Raw genomic sequence first — 22016 nt, forward strand, 5'->3', positions numbered from 1 at the left:
TATCGTTTGTAGAACATGAAACCAAACCTTCGAGGTAATACCTTAGTTTCGCATATTTGCATATCTTTCCTCGTTTTTTTTCAATTATTGTTATGTTCTGTTATCAGTACTACAAGATTATTTATATATATTTGTTACATTTCTGATTCTCATCGATTTTGGAGAGATGTTTCATGATGAAGCGAAATTCTATTTCTTAAGTGAGACTTGTCAGAGGATTCTGCACAGAGTTCAGTTTCTGCTCTTCAAATATATCCAAAATGTTCTACTCTCCAATTTTCACTATTTGGCTTTAAGTTTGGCTTGATGAACGGTGTATCTTGTGACTAGTTAGAAGAGGCTTGAGAACTCTTTCCAACGTTGTTTAGTTTCCTTAATGATCTGAAAGAAATTAGTTGTTGATTTGTTGGCATTATCTTTCTTTTTAACATCTGTGAATGAAATTACGTACATTGTTTTTGTTAGTATTAAATATTTGTCCAAATAATGATAGATCCATACAAATATATAAATAGTACTCGAATAACATTAATTAATTTGATAATCATGAATAGTCATTTTATTTTAGTGCCTAATTAATGTATGATACATAATAGTTCGAAAAAACAAAAATGTATGTATCTATATAAAAATATGTTACAAAAATCTGCAATATAGCATCTTTTATGTGCCATACTTCTATAGTATTTTCAAGAGTGATATCTTTTTAATAACCGGAAGTAATCATGGTATAATGTGATGATAAATAATTTACTAGATTCTCAGTAGATCTCTCCTAGTAGCTATGCAGAAAGTGTCACTTCATGTTCCTTTATTTCCTTCTATATTTTTTTGGTGTTTTATTTTTACCTAAAAATGTTACTGTTACCACTACAAATCCTCTTCAGGCTTCAGGTTTAGAATCAGTTATAACTTCACTACACTAAGTAACTTTCATCGATATCCGAATTTGAAGACCATCAAATAGTCAACCATATTTTAACATTTCTATTATCCAATGTTTTGACGAGCTGTTTCATCATGCATAACTTGATACGTAGTGGTGGCAGTGTGATTTTTTCTCTACTTGAAAATTGCTCAATAATTAATATTGGATTTGTCAATAATTAAGGATTCTCTCAAGTGTTAGACTCAGTTGTGTATCCACATTTTCTCATCATGTAAATACAATAAATACAAGATTTGCAAACATAATGAATAACTCATTATTTATATTGTTTTAATATGTTTTATATACTGTGAAATAATCAATATACACCTTCTCAACAATATCTGTGTTATTTTGTGTATAAACTCATATTTATAGAACAAAAGTTCTTGGTTAATCGTTTCGAGTAAGTCAGTTGCTTGTATCAGTGGACAGAAAGTGAATTTTACCGGAAAATATTAATTACTTTAAACATAACATATCTCAAAATTATAAAAACCAGGGTCATTTCAGACATTGAATTAATGTGATGCAAAATTGTGTATCTGAAAAAATAGTCCATGTGGACACCCAAGGCAATAAGATTTTTTTAGAGATATGTTATGCACCATTTATATGATTGGAACTACCCTCCGAACTTGAGCTCCATAGAAATCATAAAGTAGAGTAATCACCAAACTATTTCTAAAGCATGTTTCTATCAGTTGTCATAATATCTCATTTTAGTTCAGTTGTTAAAAGGCTGCCACTCCTAGCAACTGATCAGCTCTTACATGTTAATCAGTAATAATTTGATGCATATTTCTATATAATTTTAATAAACACAGAGATATGTAGATATGAAAGACATAAATTGTGCTTTCTATCAATATGAAGCTTGTTTATATATTTAGCACTCTATATATTTTATTATAGTTATAAACCTATATAGTATCTTCACGCTAGTTAAGTTTCGTATATCAATGAGGATCATTCTAAGATCGAAAGCAGATTTACCGCGCCTAGGATTTACATGTGTGTATAACGAAGTATTTAACTCGCAAAAGCATAAGAGCTGAATTAGCTTAAGAAATACGAGATAAATTCTAACAAATTAAACTGATTTGCATATCCTTTAGACTAGCTGCTGTTACATTACATGCCGTATAATCAATTAAAAATCCAATTTAATATATTAACACTAATTTGATGGAAAAAAATAGTTTTTCGGTAAAGTTATATAGCAATTTTTGGAAAAAAATACCTCACAAGGTTATTTAGTCATTCACCATAATTTTGTTAATTAAGCTCTTGCAAATACATTTAATGATTAAATTAAAAAATAACTATTTATTTTTTTATGCCATCGAATTCCTGGTATTTTTCTTGGTTTTCTTTTTATCCTTGTAATTGAGTAGCAATTAGCATAATTTATAGGCTGACGTATTTTAACTTGTAATAAATAATGTATTTTGAGTTATTTTATTTGGAAATACAGTGTAGTTTACCACTAAACAATGTTGATAATTACTATATTTTGATAATTAGAAAGAATAATTGGAAATATGACTTTGTGTTAATAAAAACATATATACTCATACACATATAACTCTAATTTTCGTTCGTTAGATTAGTTTTATTGTTAATTACTTATGCAGAGTATACCTTAGCAGCTTAGCTATTCTATTTCGATGTTTATATTTTGAGCGACCTGACCGTAACTTCCCATATTTTTCGCTTTGAATAGCATATCCAGTTTTCCCTAGCAATTTCCATCATAACAATAAGAATTGTGTACTTTTACTCTAAAATATATTTCTCCAAGAACATTCTTTTTTGTATTAAAGTAGATCTGAGTATATATTGTTGTATAACTGTTCTGATTGTAATTCATGAAAAAAACAATTGGGGAGGTAAGTATGCATTCATGTTTAAATATTTTTTTTTGTTTAAACGAATTTGCTATCAAAGAACAAAATTGTAGAAGCTTTTAATTTTATTACTTAGAATATGCGATTCTTTAGGATAGTTTATAAGTAAAATGTTTTTAATATATTCATCTCACTATATGGTTATTAATTTTGAATTAATTAAATATTGCTTCATTATTTTTTCAGGTTAAATGTATTTGGATCCTTTTGTAATAAAGATATATGAATTACTATATAATATATGGGATTTGAAAACTTTAATCATTAAATACCTACATTAATAAAGAAATTTTTTTTTATTACTCTTCGTGAGTCCACAATCTGCCCTATTGGCAATAAGTATTTCTTCTGTTTATATTATATATACATGGCATGTAGAAAATCACTTCATTAAGCAATCTTCTGTATAAAATATTATCTTAATTAATTAGTCTTATTCTAATGCTTATTCTAAACTCTACATATGTCCAGTAATCAGATCAGGTGGTGTTAAACGTTTTACTCTACGCACTTCACTATCACGTCGCATATTTAGCTGATTAGCGAGTACATTGGGATGCACTGACACTCTTTCGAAGTACTTCACACAAACACGTTGGATTACACTCGTTATAGGTTCTAGAGGAATATCGCGTTGTATCACTTTATTTGAAATATAGTACGGAGTATATCAACAATGGCACGCAACACCTTATTTTGGAACCGTTGAATGATGGATATATTAGATTTGCTAGCGGTACCCCATAGTTGAATTCCATATGTCCAAATGGGCTTGAGTATAGACTCATACAGCAATACCTTGTTATCTAATGATAACTTGGATTTGCGCCCAATGAGCCAATACATTTGATATAATTTTAGTCCCAGTTGTTTCCGTTTAGAGAGTATGTGCTTCTTCCAGGTTAGGCGTCGATCTAAATGCATACCAAGATATTTAACATGCTCTGCTTGGGGGAGTTGACGATGATTGATATTTACTGGTGGACATGTTCTTCTACGCAGGGTAAACGTTATATGCGTGGATTTTGATTCATTGGCTTTAATGCGCCATGTCTTCAACCATAATTGTATTTGCTCCAGGTGGGTTTGTAGGTTTATTGATGCTGTGACTGGATCTTCATGGGATGCTAAGATTGCTGTATCGTCTGCATATGTTGCCACACTAGTTAACTTTGTGGTGGGCAGATCAGCCGTATACAGAAGATACAGTACTGGACCCAGTACACTACCTTGCGGAACTCCTGAATATATGGGATTTAATTCGGTATGTTCATCGCCTTGATTTACAATAAAATATCTGTCAGTGAGATACGATTTTAGTAGCTGATAGTCCGGATGAGGGAGAAGTTTCTTTAGTTTAACCTGCAAGCCCGTATGCCATACTTTGTCAAAAGCCTGAGATATGTCTAGGAAAGCAGCCGAACAATATCTTTTGGCATTTAGGTCAGCGTTTATTTGGTTTACAAGTCTATGCACTTGTTCTATAGTCCCATGCTTATTGCGAAAGCCAAACTGATGTTCTGGAATAATTTTTCTTTTTTCTATTATATAGTTTAGTTTTTTTATATATAATTTCTCGAAAACTTTCGAGATTATTGGTAATAAACTTATAGGTCGGTAGGAGGTCACATCTTCTGGTATTTTTCCTGGTTTAAGTATCATTAATATTTTAGCTACTTTCCAGATACTAGGGAAGTAATTAATTCGTAGCATAGCATCAAATATATATGTTAATAGTTTTATAGCCTTTTCTGATAGTTCTTTTAAAATTTTGCCAGTAATTAAGTCATAACCAGGAGCTTTTTTAATATTAATCTCTCTCATTATTGTATGTTTAACTTTTTTTACCGTTAATTTCTCGTGCGGTAAATCCATTTGAAATGGCGAATCTAGAAAGCTAGTAATTTTATTTTCGTCATCTTTATGTAGCTGAGACTGGAAAGGTTTAAAAACATTTTTTAAGTGTTTTGAGAAAATGTCGGCCTTCTCTTTATTGCTTCTCGCCCAATTATTTTCACTTGTTTTAATAGGTGGGTTATGCTGCTGGGATCTCCTAAGCTTTTTTGTTGCTTTCCACAACGAATAGTCTGTAGCCTCAGTTGATGTCAAGTTTTCTAGGTATTCTTGAATGCCTTGGTTCTGTTCGATTTGGATTAGATCTCTCAGCTCTTTTATGGCCCTATTAAATTTTCTTTTATTCTCTTCAGTCCTTTGCTGTTGCCAATTTCGTCGTAACTTTCTTTTTTCTGCTATCTTTTTCTGTATTGTACATGATATATGTGTATTTTTTCTTGGAAATGTTTCACTGCTGGGAGTCGCGGAATATGCTGCCTCCTGTATATTTTTTGTAAGATTTATTGCTGCTATTTCTATATCCATTTCAGTTTGTAACGGTAAGTTTAGAGAGATATTTTGGTCTAAGTTTTCTCTAAATGAGGGCCAGTTAGTTCTATTATTGCACAGAGAAGGGGGTTTATCTTTGATGGTAATTTTTGAAGAAATTGTTACTAATTAATAAAGAAATAAACAAAACCGTGGTCTATTAGAAAACGAAATTGTGGGTAGTTATCTTTTACATTGTTCATCTATTACATTATTATTAATTTAACAGAAAATACGGTTAAGACTTAATTAAGTTAAGACCATATTAAGTAAGTTTTTAGATTTAAAATATGTTATCTACGCTTCGTTGCTTATTTTGCTGATGAACACTGCTCATAATTGAAATCCAATTCTTTTTCGGTAAAGCTTTAAACGATACTTTTATGGTTTAATAGTTATTCTAATTTATTATCTGTTACTAGGCGGCAAGATTTCAATGCAAAAGAATCCAATACGTCCCTTTTTATGGGAAATTTATTTTCGATTAACAAATTACAAACAGGTGAATTTTTTTTCATATCATCTACGCAGACTGTCTCAAACCGCTAAAACAGAAATTTTACGTTTGACCAAGTTTTCCCCTACAAACAAACGTCGTCGGTATAAAAAACGTTGTTCCGTACAGGTAGCCGCCAAACCGCAAATATCCTCTGCATTCATCAATGGGATCATTCTAGACGGTTAAATCAATAATCGAAAACCAAACACATCACACTGCATCCGTTCATTCATCGATTCCATTCAAAAACTGGCCATCAATACGTGATCACATTACTCCACTGTTTTTGCAAAACGGTATGAGTGTTTTTGATTTATCAGTCGTTTCTTTCAATTATATATTTTTCTTGACTATGATTAGTATGTGTTTTTGCTTCAAACATATAAGTATCAAATAAGGATATAAGATACGTAATATTGGTTGAAAAGTTACGGGTTATTATTTACAATTAATTACATTCTAACGAAAAAAATCAAGAAGCAAGAAAAACAGGAGTATATCCGATAGCTATGTTTTGTTTTGATTTGTTTGTAAATTCGTTTTAGAATCAGACAATATTTTCCTTCTCATTCTTTCTAGTTAAAAAGAGACACATTGCTGTTTGATAAGTTCGAACGTGTAACCGAACTAGCCTTGTGCGGTTGTCAAAGGCACGTAAAATTTTTCATTACAATAATGATAAGAGGTTATAAACCGGCAAACGTTGTTTTAATGCTTTGCTTGTTTTGATAAATCTCAAATCGCTGCTTATTATTACTTGGATTTAAAATTTCGAAGTCAGACAGAACAAATTGCATCTCTAATCAGTTACTTTGAACAGGAACGAGATAATGGAGGCTCTCTCTTGCCAGGAAAATTCGTTAGAGAGGTGAGCGTTTTTACTTAATTTTCAGCGATTTTTATTAAAAATATTTTTTTAGCGTATTGCAGCTGCACTGTATATTGGTATGGACATGGTCACGAATTCACCGAACAAAAATCGTCCTCATACGAAGCGGGTGACAAATCAAGATCAGCATGATATTAGCTCTATAAGAGATTAAATACACGAAATGTATAAAAACAGTGTGTAGTTTTTCAATACATAATTTAATACAATTATTTCATTTATTACAATGGAAACTAAGTTTTAAAAGTATTGAAGAGGTCCAATGGAACGGATATTTCCTTTAAGAGAAGAAAATTTTTAAAAGCATATAATAAGATGAAGGAAGATTTACTATTTCACTTTATGTATTTAAATGAGACATGGATATTTCAGAATCGGACCAATATACCCAACGATCACTGACGGTAAGATGATAACAAATAGAGTTTCATGGCAACAAAACTTGATGGAAAAAGGTAAATGTTGGAATAACAATTGATTAGGTTTTATTAGTCACAATATTTATTAATAACTCATTGCAGATATATTGTAGCTCGTGCTGGAAACAGGAATGGATAATAACACATTCGTTTTGGTTGAACTCGATAAGACACATTGAAGAATTGAGAGCTTACTTATTCATTTGAATGAAACTTTGCATGAAAAAAATTTGAATGAAAAATGCTGTCAATTTATAAGACAGGGTAATGAGAATGGAAACAACTGAAGGTGAGTATATTATTAATATATGACAACTGCAGGAAATCTTATTGTAGAGTGTAAAAGATTTATGTGCACAGACATGTGTGTAATTATGTGAGTATACATGAGCATTTGGTTAAAATGTGTCAGGAGAAAAAGATTAGTAACTCTTTTGCAGATATGTACATTAGCCATAAGGAGAATGTAGTGACTAAATTCAGTTTTATCAACAAGGATGTATACAGTTATTAAAAGAACAAACGAAATATATATACAGTGATATCAAAATGTCTTTACAAGAAAACACTATACCGAAGGATACAAGAACTAAGTGTAAAAGATAAATATGCTCTCTAATGAAAGTAAAATATATTACTTGGATATGCAATTGTTAATTAGGTGGATTAGGACTCCAGGTAATAGAACTACAAACGCCTTAGAAACTGGTAGGTGGTATGGAAACGTCACAATTTTCAATTTCGTCACTTTCACGTCACAATTTTAAATCACGGATGTACTGACTAACATTGAATATACTATATATTGTGAGAGTCTCTTTTTTACCAACTATGGTTTATTTAAAATGAACCTATGTTTAACGAGGGCTCCGAACCACCATCCTACTGGCGACTCACCAACTCCAAACCAAGAAACCATCCCAAGATATATCCAGTCTTACTCAGCTTGGTTACTGGCGTGACTGGGATCACACCTGCTGATGCTTTTTTGCTTTTTTCTATTACTCTGTAAATAAGCGTATGGAGCTACATATTTTGCAAATGCCAGAGTAAGTTTTTTGCATCAATTATTGCTAGTAGTGCCTCTGGTTTCCTTTCCTTATCAGACAGTCTTTATATGTTCCAGGTTCTTATTTTCCAATTTTTGTAAATTTTTGGTATTTTCCCTTCTTCTAACTGTTCCCTTTGCTGAGCTTATTTTTATTTTCTTCTCTTTGTTTTCTACTTGCTTCATTCGTCGTTTACTGAGTATTTACTATTTCTTCTGGGATGGTTTCTGAGATTGAAACGTTCTTTAGTGCGTTTTCAAAGGGCAATAACCTTTATATTTGAGATGCTCTATGGACCCTGCAACGTCTTACAGCATCGTTTTATTTGAATAAGTATTACCAGAAAGATACATTTGAATTTCGATCTATTTTTTCCAATTTTATAAATTAGTAATTACTTTAAAATCTTTTTACAATACGGCTAAATAAATAACAAGGTGGGTTACACATTATATGAAATTAGGAATGTTTGAATGTTTAAATGTTTTTTAATATTAGAAAGTCTTGGAATCCTATGTTATACTGTATTTAAAACCTAGTATATAAGAAACAAACAACAATTGCTAGATTATTAAACGTTTTTCTTTGGGCCTGTTATAATATATAAAATCGGTGTGTTGATATGACTGGATGAATAATCCATCAGCACATCCAAAAGGAAAGAGAAACGTAGATATTCTTTTATTGAAGGAGTAATTAAAATTGTAATTAATTAATATTGTAATTATCTAGTAATTAATCAATATTGCAGAATATTTTCATATAAAGTGCATTTTTAGAATACATTTTCAGTCAAGTGTTCTATAGTAGTCTCTTATGTCTAAATATTTATGGCATAATTTAACAAATGACTCAAGGAAAATATATGTGATTCAAATAAGGCGTTCTAACGAATTGAATATTGACACTATTTTAATAAACGAAATGTAAAAATTAATAAACATTATATAATTTAACTTCCATTGTATTATATAAATTGAAACAGCTATATTAGTAAATTAATTATATTAAACTACTTACTCAGAATATCTTATATATTTGGCCACGTGAAAATAACCTGAAACAAAAAAAAATGTATATTATGACTCAAATATTGTATAAGGTTTTATTTTTTTACATTAGTTCATATTTATATACCGAAAGTAATAAAGATTATGTCCTGACTTTTTTACACCAATGTTATTTATGAGTTTGGCAGTACAACGTTATAAAAACCTTTAATATTAGTTTAATGTTGTTGATTACTGAATATTGGCCATAAAACTTCATTTTATAGTTTTTCAATATTTTTTCTGAATACTAGCATCATTCTTATAAGTAGTATTTTCATTTTTATTGTTATGTTTAAGCATTGGTTTTAATTGACTACAAACTATAATCCATTTTCTGACACAAACAATTTAAATTAAGAGATATTTTAAAATGCACTTTAGTTCAGTTAAGATCATTATTAGTAAAGTTCTCGTGGCAAAAATCATATTTCTGTTTATATGTTACATAAACTAAGAGTGACTGGCTGTCATTGCTCTATACCCGTCCAGGTAAATTTTTCCTTGGGGTGGGAAGACACAAGTCTAATTATAGTATTAGAGGAATTAGAGTTATTTCTACTTTCTTGGCTTCGACATTCATCTTATTGGTTGAGTGATTTATAGATTAGTTAAGTTAAAATTAAATAATATTAAGCGAAAAGCTTAATTTTTATTAATATCTGTATATTGTCAAATCTCAATATCTTATATATCTATATTATATATATTAATATTTATTATATATTATATATATATATATATATATATATATATATATATATATATATATATATATTATATATTTATATTTAAATATATTTTTTAAATATATATATATATAAAGATATTGAGATTTGACAATATACAGATATTAATAAAAATTAAGCTTTTCGGTTTAGATCTTTCCAACCGCAAGAATAACCAAAGTTAATTGAAATATGTTTGGTTTAAATAAATTATTATTTCGCCTATATACAATCATTTGTGGAAAAAAATCTTAATTCAAATTTTCCCGAACAATGAACGCCCGACAATGGTATCCAAATGAAGCGTTCGATATTTTGTAGATCACGTACCAGTTCTAGAAAATCAAACATACTACCATGCATAATTCACTGTTTTTTGTTCTTTCGAAATCCCCGAATGCTTTCACACTAGTTTTGAATGGACAGGTAATCGATTTTGTATGGACCTAAAGTTTCTCGAGAGATTTTTCAATAGTGTTGGTCATCTACAAATCTAATAATGCTTCCGATTATGGGCTTCAATTTTATATATTTTATTGTTTTTCACTATTGTTGGTTTTTTTTGTGAAATCAATAAAGTGTTATAGATAAGTTCGGCCTGTTGTATGTGATGCTATAGTTCTGAAAATTTTTAGTGTGTTATATAGACTATTATTGGGTTTTATGCGTTGGTGAGTGAATTTATTGTTCTCATGAGGCCAGAACTAGAGGTTGACAACATTAATTCTTGACATCATTTGTCGTTTATCTACTGGTTGAATTCAAAAACCGCTTATAATCTATTGAGGAAATCAAAATGAAGGTCCTAAAAGTTACTCCAGATATCAAATTCTATAACCGTTTCGAATATTGCAAAAACATTGATGCAGAAGGGTAAAGATAGGCTTGGTAGCCGCAGTGGCAAAATCACCAGAACTATCCTACTATTATGATAGTTACAGGTTCGAATCCCATCGGGATATGGATGTACATTTAGTGTAAGTATAAAATCTTACAGGAAAAATCATCCCGGTAACGCTAGTCGCCAGGCGGGTGGCTTAATGTCGAAGAGCGCGACTGGAGACTGCATTAAACAGTAGGACGAATTCAAGAGGTTAAAGTTTCTAAAATCTATATACACACATGTATAATTATTAGTATATATAGTTGTAAATATTACTTTCATACCGATCGATAGTCAATTGTGGTGAGATTTCGTGAAGAATATTCAACCAGAAAGTCGTGATTGAATAAAATACAACACCAACAGCAGCGTATTGGTTGAGAAGTCACCTCTTTGAGCGCTGGCTAATTAAATAATGATGATGAACAATTTTTAATATTTAAAATTGAAAGTTATTTATACTTGCCTGTATTACAAGCAATTTAAATATAAATTATATAAATATAATAGCATAATAATAATGCATCTTTTGCATTGTCTTTTATAGGTACTATATATGTTACTACTGTTACATTATTCTTCGCATGTTTATAATGGTATACAAGTATATATATATATATATATATATTACATTAATTATATAATTTTGTTCTCTATTTAACAAAATTATGCATGAAGAACAATTGATTGATATAAGTATTGACAGTGTTATCGAATAAATATTTTAATGCATGATATTTAAAATGATATTATTGTTATTCTATATAGAATGTTCTATAACAAAATAACAAATATGTACGCGAAAATTTTTATTGTTAGGCTTAATCTGCATTGTTCTGCATTAATCATCAGTTTCAATCTTTATGCGCAATAGTTGGATATAGGCCATAATTAAAAGAAACACTCTCCAGTAATTATTATTGGTTTGAAAACTTCAAATGTTGGTTTCGGAAGTTACGTAGTGTAATTGCAAACGTAAGAAGACTTATTTTAAGAAGAAAGATGCAGCTTTATAAAAAGGTATGTAGTAGAACCGTTCGTCTTGTATTCCCTGGAGTTATTAATAAATTGATATTTGATTTATTATTTTTTGTTTAAATTTTTCAAGGCGCCCTAAATCCTCTATGAATGTGATAATCTAAACGTGTTTTAATTAAATTAATTCATTTATATATTCTATATAATAAATTGAGTTGCTAATAAATTAAAACACGTGGTCGTAGGAAGACTAGTTTAAGCCTGGTGAGCTCTCTATATAAACCAAAAATACTTGTGTATGTATGACTGGACAACTGTTTTGAAAGACAGAACAAAATCAAAATTTTGAAATGACAAAAACACTTGACGGATGCCCGATTTCTCAAAGAGAATTAATTGGAATGATCATGTTAGACAAGCAAAGCAACTGTACTTGTTACTCGGAAGACACTCTCAACCTGGCCTAAAATCAAAGAGATTGGTTTATCAATCAATCATAAAGGAAATATGGACCTGAGGAGCAAATACGGGGTTACAATAAAACATTTGACGAACTGGTAATCCAACGTAAGCAACGAAGAACTGCACAATGACCTCGAAATCAAACAGATATACGAGGTAATCCAAGATTTCATCTTAAAACATGAAATAAGGTTGCTATCTCACAGAAACGTGGAATCAATACAACTACTGGACAACACGCAAGAAATTAGAAGACTGAAGCGAACCAAACCACGCGAACTTAAGCTTAGCTAAGTAGTTTAGTTTTATTTTAATTTGGGAAATACATACTGATGTATTAATCCCGTACTCATCTTCTTTGTCTATTCATGCAAGTACTACAGAACAATAGTATTTAATTAATTTGTAAATTAATATTGTGCTAAGCATATCTAATATATGGTAACTAAAAGGTGCGCCCAAGAAGTAACTAAAATTATGAAGCTTTATTGATTGTGTTTGTCTGATAGGCACAACTTCTTATTGTAGCATTAGCAAGCATATCTGGAAAGTGTATACATTCTTTGATGTAGCAATTGTTCACTTTGTATAAACAATCGATTAGAAGATTTGCCGAAAAAATGGTATAAAGTGTATAAATAATATTAAATTTTGCTTTTGGTGAATTGAATTTGCACTTGCTTTATGGCACGATCATTAAATAGCTGGCACTTGTTATTTTACTTTTTATTATAACTTTTTTAAAATGTGTTGAATCAAATTATATAAATTAATAAATAAATTTATTTTAAAAAAACAAATAATTTTTAATAATAATTTTAAATAAATTAATATTTTAAAAAGGAAAAATACTATTTTCATCACCCTCACTAAACATGGCCTCCTGTGACTATTTGTCGTTTTCCAAACACTAAAAACTAACGGGCCGTAGTTTTGCATGATAATGAGATTTAAAGTAAATTAATTCCAGAAATGTTACGGAAAGAGCGTTGAATTGAAATAAATTCTTATTTAGTAGAAATTACAAAAATATACTTATGTAACCATATAATTATTAAACTTGTCTTTTCGTAAAAAAGTAAAATAAGTAAGTAAATAATAAGTAAGTAAGTAAAAAGTAAAAAAAAAAAGTATTTTAAATGCGTATATTTTACATTTACGTGTAAAATTTAGAGAATTGTCAGTTTATGTCGAAAAGATATTATTATCACCACCCCGTAGAGCGTTCGAGGACAATAAGGAGTCTCGTGACGACACGAGGGGGCAGACGGTGGCTAATGTACCGGGATGGTGGCGCCACTGTGGCCTCCATACATCACATGGACAGGTGAACATGTGGATTTCGGATGCACCGCTGAGTCGCAACCATTTACCTGAACGACGGCGTTGGCCCGCGTACAATACCCCTTTTGTCAGTGGCGGATTTGCGAATTTACTGTATGTAATCGGTCTGCGGAGGGCGGGAAAATGGTCCATTTTATCACCAACATCCGCTATCCTCCGGCGAGTCCATTATTGCAAGAGAGCTTTTTTTGTTTTGTTCGAAGGAGCCCGTGAAAGAGCACAAGCCAAGATGTATCGCCTTGCACTTTCCAATGATTCTTGTATTAATTGTTCATAATTAATTCTTCATAATAGATTCTAAACAATAGAAAGACATTATTTATTCAGATTTCCTTAAAAAAATAAAACAGTAAATAGAAAAAAAATTAGGTTGTAAGAAAACTACAGTTTTGTTCAATAGTTTATATAATATTTAATAACATTGTTCACTTTTAAATTTTTAAATAATTTATATAATTTGATTCAAAACAAGTTATAGCAAAAAGTAAAATAACAAGTGCCAGCTGGTTCATTATCGTACCTTAAAGCCATGTCGATTGAGTCCAATATCAGGAACAACTAATTATCTAATTCTGCATCGATAATTATTATTCGGTATATATTTGGTAGTACCTATTCACTTTTTTCAAATTTTCGTCTCATGTTGATGAGGTCACTTTGAAAACACTTTTAAATTCTTTTTTTTACTCGCATTCGATTCACCAAAAGCAACATTTAGTATTATTTCAAAGACTTTGCGTTTTGTATAATTTCTTGGCCAAATTTTCTAATATATTTATATAAACTAAGGAAACGCTACATTGAAGAATGTGTACACTTACAAGACATGCTTACTAATATAACAATAAAAAGTTGGACCAATCAGACCAACGAGAGTTTATCTGGACTGAGCTTATTGCTTAACGTGTGCTCTGAACCACGATCCTCGGAGATGATAGTAAAAAACCTACACATCCACGCCTATACAAGTTTCGATTGGCTAGAACTGCATATACGCACTTGTTCTAATCTAGCCTGACAGTTTTCAAACCACGCGCCCTTTTCTATATACTCCTTGTTATTTACCACAGTTGTGGTTAAAAGTCACTCTTAGGTTAATTTTGTATTTACATTTTGTTGAGTTAATATAATTATTTCATAGTTAAAATTAGAGGCAGGTAATGCGAAAATAAGCGCATGAGATATGAATTATTACTAAAATATTATCATTTTATATGCCCCAGCAGGATTCGAACTCGCGATCACAACAGTAGGAGGCGTATTGTCGCCTTGACCACTGCGCCAACCAAGCATTCCCTAGAATTTTGAATAACACTAGCAAAAACAATTATATTTTAAAAACAAGGTATATTTATAACAGTGCATTTTTTAGCGTTTTTTTAGTTTACTTATATTCGAGAGTAGTAGATTCAACATATTAAATTACTTAAGATTCACGAAAATTTTTTTTAAATGGCATTTTTACAAGACCATATATGTTCTTATAAGTGATTTTATTTTTAAATACTTGTCGGTGTTTCGTGTATAGTTTGTAGCATTAGCTATGATTGTTAAGGACGATATGGACGATACCCTATTTTAAAAGCTTTCAAGCAGCTTAGCGGTTGTTGAATTAACTGTTTATAAACGTTTATAATTAATGGCAAGGATACACAAGGAAAGAAAAATTATAAAAGGCTGGTTTCAGTGTTTGATAGGCAAAAAAGCATTTTCTGCATCTTATTCTGCGGGGATGAATATTCTTCTGATTCGGCGATCGCAAGGATTGGATCGCTAACAAAACAATATCGTTGCTCAGAATACGTTGCTAGAAAGATAGGAAAGAGTTGTTGAATAAGGTGGATGAAATACGTATGTAAAGACTAATAGTTGTTAATATTTACATTTTCGCTAATAAATATCGTTAAATAAAATAGTACATCTTCTCATCTTAATTGATATTTATTCCTCATCCAGTTTTTCTATATTTACATAAATCATAAGCTGATATAATTATCAGTTACTTTACATTGAATAACATTTTTCTTAATATTTTTTATGTTAATGTTTGTCTTGTTATTTGTATATGAAATATATGAAATGCTGGAAAATCAACACCGATTTTGGTGTCAAGATGTTGCCAAAAAGATAGGCATAACATAGGTTGAAAAATATGAAAGAAAGGAAAAACTGAAATGATCGGACTACAGACGTTTCTGCGGATAAATTTCTAAATCATACAGTTTAGTTAGCTTGATTAATAGTTATTCACATGATTCTTTACACTTTTTTTCCAATAAAAATCATCAATCAAAATAAAGTAGTATCCTATAATATTTATATTATATCATATTTTATGATTAGATGCACTGCCTTAAAATATCAATTTTTTTTAAATTGATATTCACTTTTTCAATATTTATATAAATCGCGAGCTAATAGGTCAATTGATAGGTCCTCGGCCTGACACATTGATGGCGCTACTAGAATTCACTCCATTTGATTTCTAGTTAGCCCTAACCCTCAAAAGGATTGGTATGCTAAGTTTAGATGTGGTGAAATGAGCACCGAGTAAGGTGAACGCAGTGGACGCCCAAAAGAGTTTTTTTACCGACGAATACAATAAAAAAATCGACAAAATGATTTTAAATGAACGTAAATTGAAATCAAATGAAATAGCAGACACTCTTAAGATATCAATTGAGCGTGTATATCATATCATTCACGAATATTTGGGTATGCAAAGCTCTGTGCAAAGTGGATGCTGCGCGAGCTTACTTACAAAAAACAACGACGAGCTGATGATTCGGAGCAGTGTTTGAAGATGATCAATCGTAATAAACCCAAGTTTTTACCTCGATATGTGATAATGGATGAAACATAGGTCCATCATTTCACTCCATCAAATCCAATCGACAGTAATCCGAGAGGACTGCACACGATGAACTCATTCCAAAGCGTGGGAAAACGCAACACTCGTCTGGCCAGGTTATGGCCTCTGTATTTTGGAATGCGCATGGAATAATATCAATTGACTACCTTGAAAAAGGAAGGACCATCAATAGCGACTATTACATAGCGTTATTGGACTCTTTAAAGGACTAAATTGCCGAAAAAACGCCGCATTTGAAGAAAAAGAAAGTGCTGCTTCACAAAGACAATGCACCGTGTCAAAAGTCCATGAATTAGGCTTCGAATTGCTTCCTCATCTACCGTATTCTCCAGATCTGGCCCCCAGTGACTATTTTCTTAGATCTCAAAAGAATGTTCGCTGTGAAGAAATTTTCGTCGAATGAAGAGGTGATCCCTGAAACTGAGGCCTATTTTGAATCAAAGGACAAATCGTACTAAAAAAGAGGTATCGAAAAGTTGGAGGGTCGCTATAATCACCCTTATCAAATGTAACACCCTTGAAGGGAATTATGTTGAATAAAACAACTAATTTTGTAAAAAAATATGTTTTACTACGGTAGGCCGGGAACTTTTCAGTTGACCTATTAAAATCATATATATTTTTTAATAATAACTGAGATCTTTCTTAGTATTGTCTTCTCATTTGTATATAAAATATAATTCTTAAAGTTAAATTATGATATTAGTATCATGATACTTTAACAAATTGATACGTATCACAACACTCCAAGCAATTTTTATTACCATATTAGCTAATATATAGTTTTAAACATTTTAGTCATTGAGTCATTTTTTTGATTGCATATTACTCTGTAGGCAATCCTCATGACAGATGCATTTGGAGTTTCTCAATTATATTTTATTAAAAAATACTCATTTCTAGTAACTCAACATATCTGATTTTTTTATAGACATGTGGATAATTACTAACGTGTGGGATAACTGCTCCTTGTCAGATTTTATATTTTTGCCTCTATATAAATAACAGGCTCTATCCTAGCAAGACTCGAATCTCATCCGCCTATGAACCGTCCTAGTACCTTGACTATTACTACCATATCCTCCGAAATGTAATGTGTAACGTTCAAAATAGGATTTATTAAAATATTAATATAGACATTTCTGATATTATTTAAATAATTTTGGGAGCGACTCCAAATATTCAGAAATTAACAGAGATCTGGCTGAAAAATTATATATAGATGTATTTGTCTCAGATCGATAAGCACAAACGATATAGCGTTGTTTCCATATCCAAAACCTAAATTAGCTCTATCCGTCCGCCCTGACATCAACTTCCACGAAAAATGCCTCGTCTAATAACGCACGTCATCTAGATACACATTTAACTCGGTTTCCCCATAGACCCCACCTGCCGCCCATCTCTACCTCTGCCCTTGCCCCTCTATCGCCATTTGCCGAAAAGGAAATCCAACGAAAACGTTATTGACCTGACATATTAATTCTTTGACGTGAGCATTTATTCAATATGAGCACGATCGCGAACCAACGCCGAGAAAAGAAAAAAAAAAGATCGCGTGACTATGGCAAGTTACTAATTCGTCCTCTATTTTAGATCGACGGTTTGATTCGAACAATATGTCTTAATCGGCTAGGAGATGATCCGTTTTTTTTTTGTTGTTGCTCGGAAAGCGACTATGTGTTGGTTCTGATCACGGTAGCCTTGGAATTAAAACGATTCGTTTTTGTTCGGTTTTATTCCGATAACCTGACTAATGAGTAATTAACCTAAAACAGGTTTTGTTTGGTTCATTATTATATCTCGGTAATTTTATATACAGCCAAAACTAATTAAATTTTACTATTATTTGGACGTAAATATATACGGAGCGGGCTTGAATGTGAGATGAATACATATGCCATATATCTTCTATTTTGTTTAGTTGAAGCCTTATTTGAATCAGAAATATCAAATATATTTAGAGTTTAATAAAACTAATTTTTATATAGATGATCTAGCATAAGCCGAGGAAATAAAAATAATATTAGAAATGTGTGAACAATTAAGTCCCTTGCAGCTTAATAATGAGCATATGAAAGCTGAAGATAAACACCAGCAGAAATTGAGAACCATCAAAATTTCTAAATGTACCCAAGAATAATGAATGATTCAAGATTATAAAATGATTTGAAGTTGTGTGGTATCCAAAGTTGAGCAATATCTGCTTTACTTTAAATTGAAGTACAAGTACATATTTGTAACTCAATTATTTCTTTAATATGTAATTTGTAATTGGTATTTAAATTTCATGATGCTAGTATACTGTAGTTAGTATTTCAAATTCTTGCAGCTTTAAAATACAATCAGTCCAAAGAGGATGAGGTCATAAAATACTGCCACTGATACGATACATGCGTAGAAAAAAGGGCTTAGAAAGATTTAATAATAAATGGAGTCATATTTACGTCATCTTACTATCCTTGTTACAAAATGCATTGCAAAATGCATGCAATTTGTTGGCAAAAAACGACATGCAAGAAGTTCAAGATCTAAAGAAGAATTTCAAGAAACATGAAATATTACCTGAGAGTAACAGGAATAACAGTACGAGTAAAGAAGATGATACTTTTGTTTTACCGACGAATAACGACAATAATCAATCATACACATCAAAAATTAAATTAGATTTAGTCGACTTCCTAGACGATAAAAGCAAAAAGCTTATCATCGTTGAACTTTTCAACTATCTTGAACTATCAAATTGAAACTTATGCTTATCAGGACTTGTATAAAGATCCTTTCCTTTAGTAGGTGTGATCGATTGTCCAACATGAGTTTGTTTGTGTGATGGCATATTTTTAAAAAATATGAAAGGAAATTCCATTACTGATTAATAGGATGGGCTGAATTAATTTTGCTCTATTAATCACCTTTATTATTCTATTAATAATTATGCATTTTATAATTTGTGTTTCGTATTTTAAATACATGCGGGGTAATATTTTGTAATTTTTACTTTTTGTAATTGAATCAAAATGTGTATTTTTCGCAGCTCTGGTAGGGCCAAATAAATCTCGCCAAACCAAGCGAGAAAATTCGTCCTTCATTAATACGAATCAACAATTGCATCTTAATATCATGTAAGATTAAACATGTTAGATTTAGTCTAGTTTCAATATTAGACAACAAACGCGGTTGAAGCAGTTCTATAAAAAGGGTTCAATATTTTCTACATATTTAGGAAAAACTTATAGTTGAACAAAATTTCAGAATCGTATCCAACCAGTTTCTGTTATTAATGACAAATGAATGAAGAAAGAAACTGTACGAATTCTCCACCAACTTATAGAGTACTAACATAATAAGAATAAAGTAGAATATATGATATTCTTGATTTTTAGTTTTGTTATTGAATATTATATTATTAACTGAAGCTAACAGATAATGTTCGAAAATGCTTAAATTATTATACTTTGGTTATGTCATTTTAATATTTTGGGAAATATATACTGATGTATTAATCTCATACGCGTCTTGCTTGTGTATTAATGCAAGTTCAACCGAACAGTAGTAATAAATTAATTTGTAAATTAAGGTTGTACTGAGCATATCTAATGTAAGATGTAATTAATAAAAGAATTTAATATGAAATATGTAGTATGTGAATTAATATTAATGGCATTTTATTAGTGACGAGTGCTGGTAATAAGTAAGCTTTAATATAATTGCTATATTGATTAATATTTTTCTATAAAGATCCACATGTTTGCTTCCTACTTTACATTTTTCTGGATAATATGTATTTGGAAATCCTTAAATAAAGGTTTTTAAACTAATAGAGGCAATTAAGATATACTTAAGTAATAAATAATCACAGAATTTGTTTGACACAGTTAAAGCTCTAAATTTCATGAATTTAATTTCAGGAAATAATATTGTTCGGTTGGGCACAAACAGCTATTGCCGAAATTCAATCCTGGATAGAAAAGTGGTGTATCAAAATCAATCAATTTAAATGTGTTTCACCAACAAGACTCTCAAGCAGAAGCCGCTATATGTAAATCAATAAGCAACGCCTTCTGTAAATGCAGCCAAATATCTGTACATGACTCTAGATGATAACATGGAGGTCACATGTTAAGAAAAAGTGTGAAGCCTTAAATTTACCAACAAACAAATCTTAAAACCAGTGTAGATTTATAGTGATCAACTCTGGAGTTATACCAGTTAAGCAATAGAAGGATTATACAAAGATTCCAAGGTACTGCGAAGTATTGTTGATGATCCATGATACATAGGTCCTTAAATAATGATGGCTTAGTCGGTATCGATTGACCAAATTCACATTTCAAAATTGGATTAACCGGCAAATATTAAGAGGAACAGATGTAGGGGGGTCTTGATCGATGCTCTCATCTTTTAGTTGTCAAATGTGCTCTTGAATTTGAAGCATATTTCTAAATTGGTGAATCGTACGGTGCTGCGCTCTCGAAATGTTGTACTCAATATAATATTTGTCAACTACAAAATGTTACCAACATTATTTACAAAACAAGTGGAGATAAGTTTTTGAGAAAGGACTTATATACTCAATAGATCTTTCAGGATTTGCGCCTATTCTTTCAACATAATAAGATGTGCCTCTAGAGTGGGATTCAGATCAAAATCGACGGTTCAGTTAACTACAAAGAGCAAAATCCATTTTTATCCTTAAACAATGAAATACACTTAATGGAAATTAATTTTGATTTTAAAAAAACTTACGCTGAAAGAATATTGGATTTGTTCCTAAGCAGCATATATAGTATATAAGTAATAACGCAATTTTCAGTAACTATTGTCAGTCAGATTGTTATCTTATCAAATAAAGCTGCAACAGATATTGTTTTGTAACTAACTAAAAGAGACAAAATGCTTTTGGTTAGAGTTTTCTATAATATTGTAATTTGTTAATTACATCTTACATTAAATATGCTCAGTACAATCTTTTATTTACAAATTAATTTGTTACTACTGTTCTGTTATACTTCCAATAATAAACAGGCCAGTATGGAATGAATACATAAGTATGTATTTCCCAAATTAAAATAATAATGGGTGGAAAAAAAATGAAGAATATTTGATGAAAAAACTCATTAATATTATGAATATCTTTATAAATAAAATCTCTTATACCCTTACTTTTGTTTTATTTATAGTAATATTAAATTTAAACTTTCTCACTGGACACACTGTACTTCAATATTTGTGAAAATATTGTTGCTTGAATGTACTTATTAACGGTTGTTTACTAGTTTATCTGGTAATAAAATTTCAGTTACAATTCTTTTAAAATATGATGGATATTTCATTTTCTTTAATATATCTTCTAACTGGTTAATAATTCTAAACCTAAATGATATAGGAGTAGTTAAATCAATATTCTTATTTACTTAATTACCCGAAATATTAATTAAAAATTAATAAAATATCATAAGCTTATAATAAAATAACATGTAAAAAATTAGAAATTTATGGATACTAATATCGAGGTCGTTCATCAATAATCACGCTTTTGTGTATGTCCGAATATTGTTTATTTTTTGAACAAACTCGTCGGTAATGTGTTTTCATTATCATGGTAATCAATTCCCCCATCAAAT

General features: G+C 30.5%; 1 protein-coding gene across 2 annotated transcripts in view; it reads right to left on the reverse strand.

The window, feature by feature from the left end:
• lov (BTB/POZ domain-containing jim lovell protein) overlaps positions 1 to 22016 on the reverse strand; it is a 640300-nt gene that overhangs the window by 71345 nt on the left and 546939 nt on the right. For both annotated transcript variants that reach the window (XM_076408331.1, XM_076408306.1), the window contains exon 5: positions 9097 to 9133. The gene's annotated coding sequence lies outside the window, so the exon portion shown is untranslated. The remainder of the gene's footprint in view (positions 1 to 9096; positions 9134 to 22016) is intronic.

The sequence above is a fragment of the Rhynchophorus ferrugineus genome, unplaced genomic scaffold (genome assembly GCF_030347505.1).
Source record: "Rhynchophorus ferrugineus isolate W39M unplaced genomic scaffold, kcgeb_rfMv2 rfM1, whole genome shotgun sequence".
NCBI classification, from domain to species: domain Eukaryota; kingdom Metazoa; phylum Arthropoda; class Insecta; order Coleoptera; family Curculionidae; genus Rhynchophorus; species Rhynchophorus ferrugineus.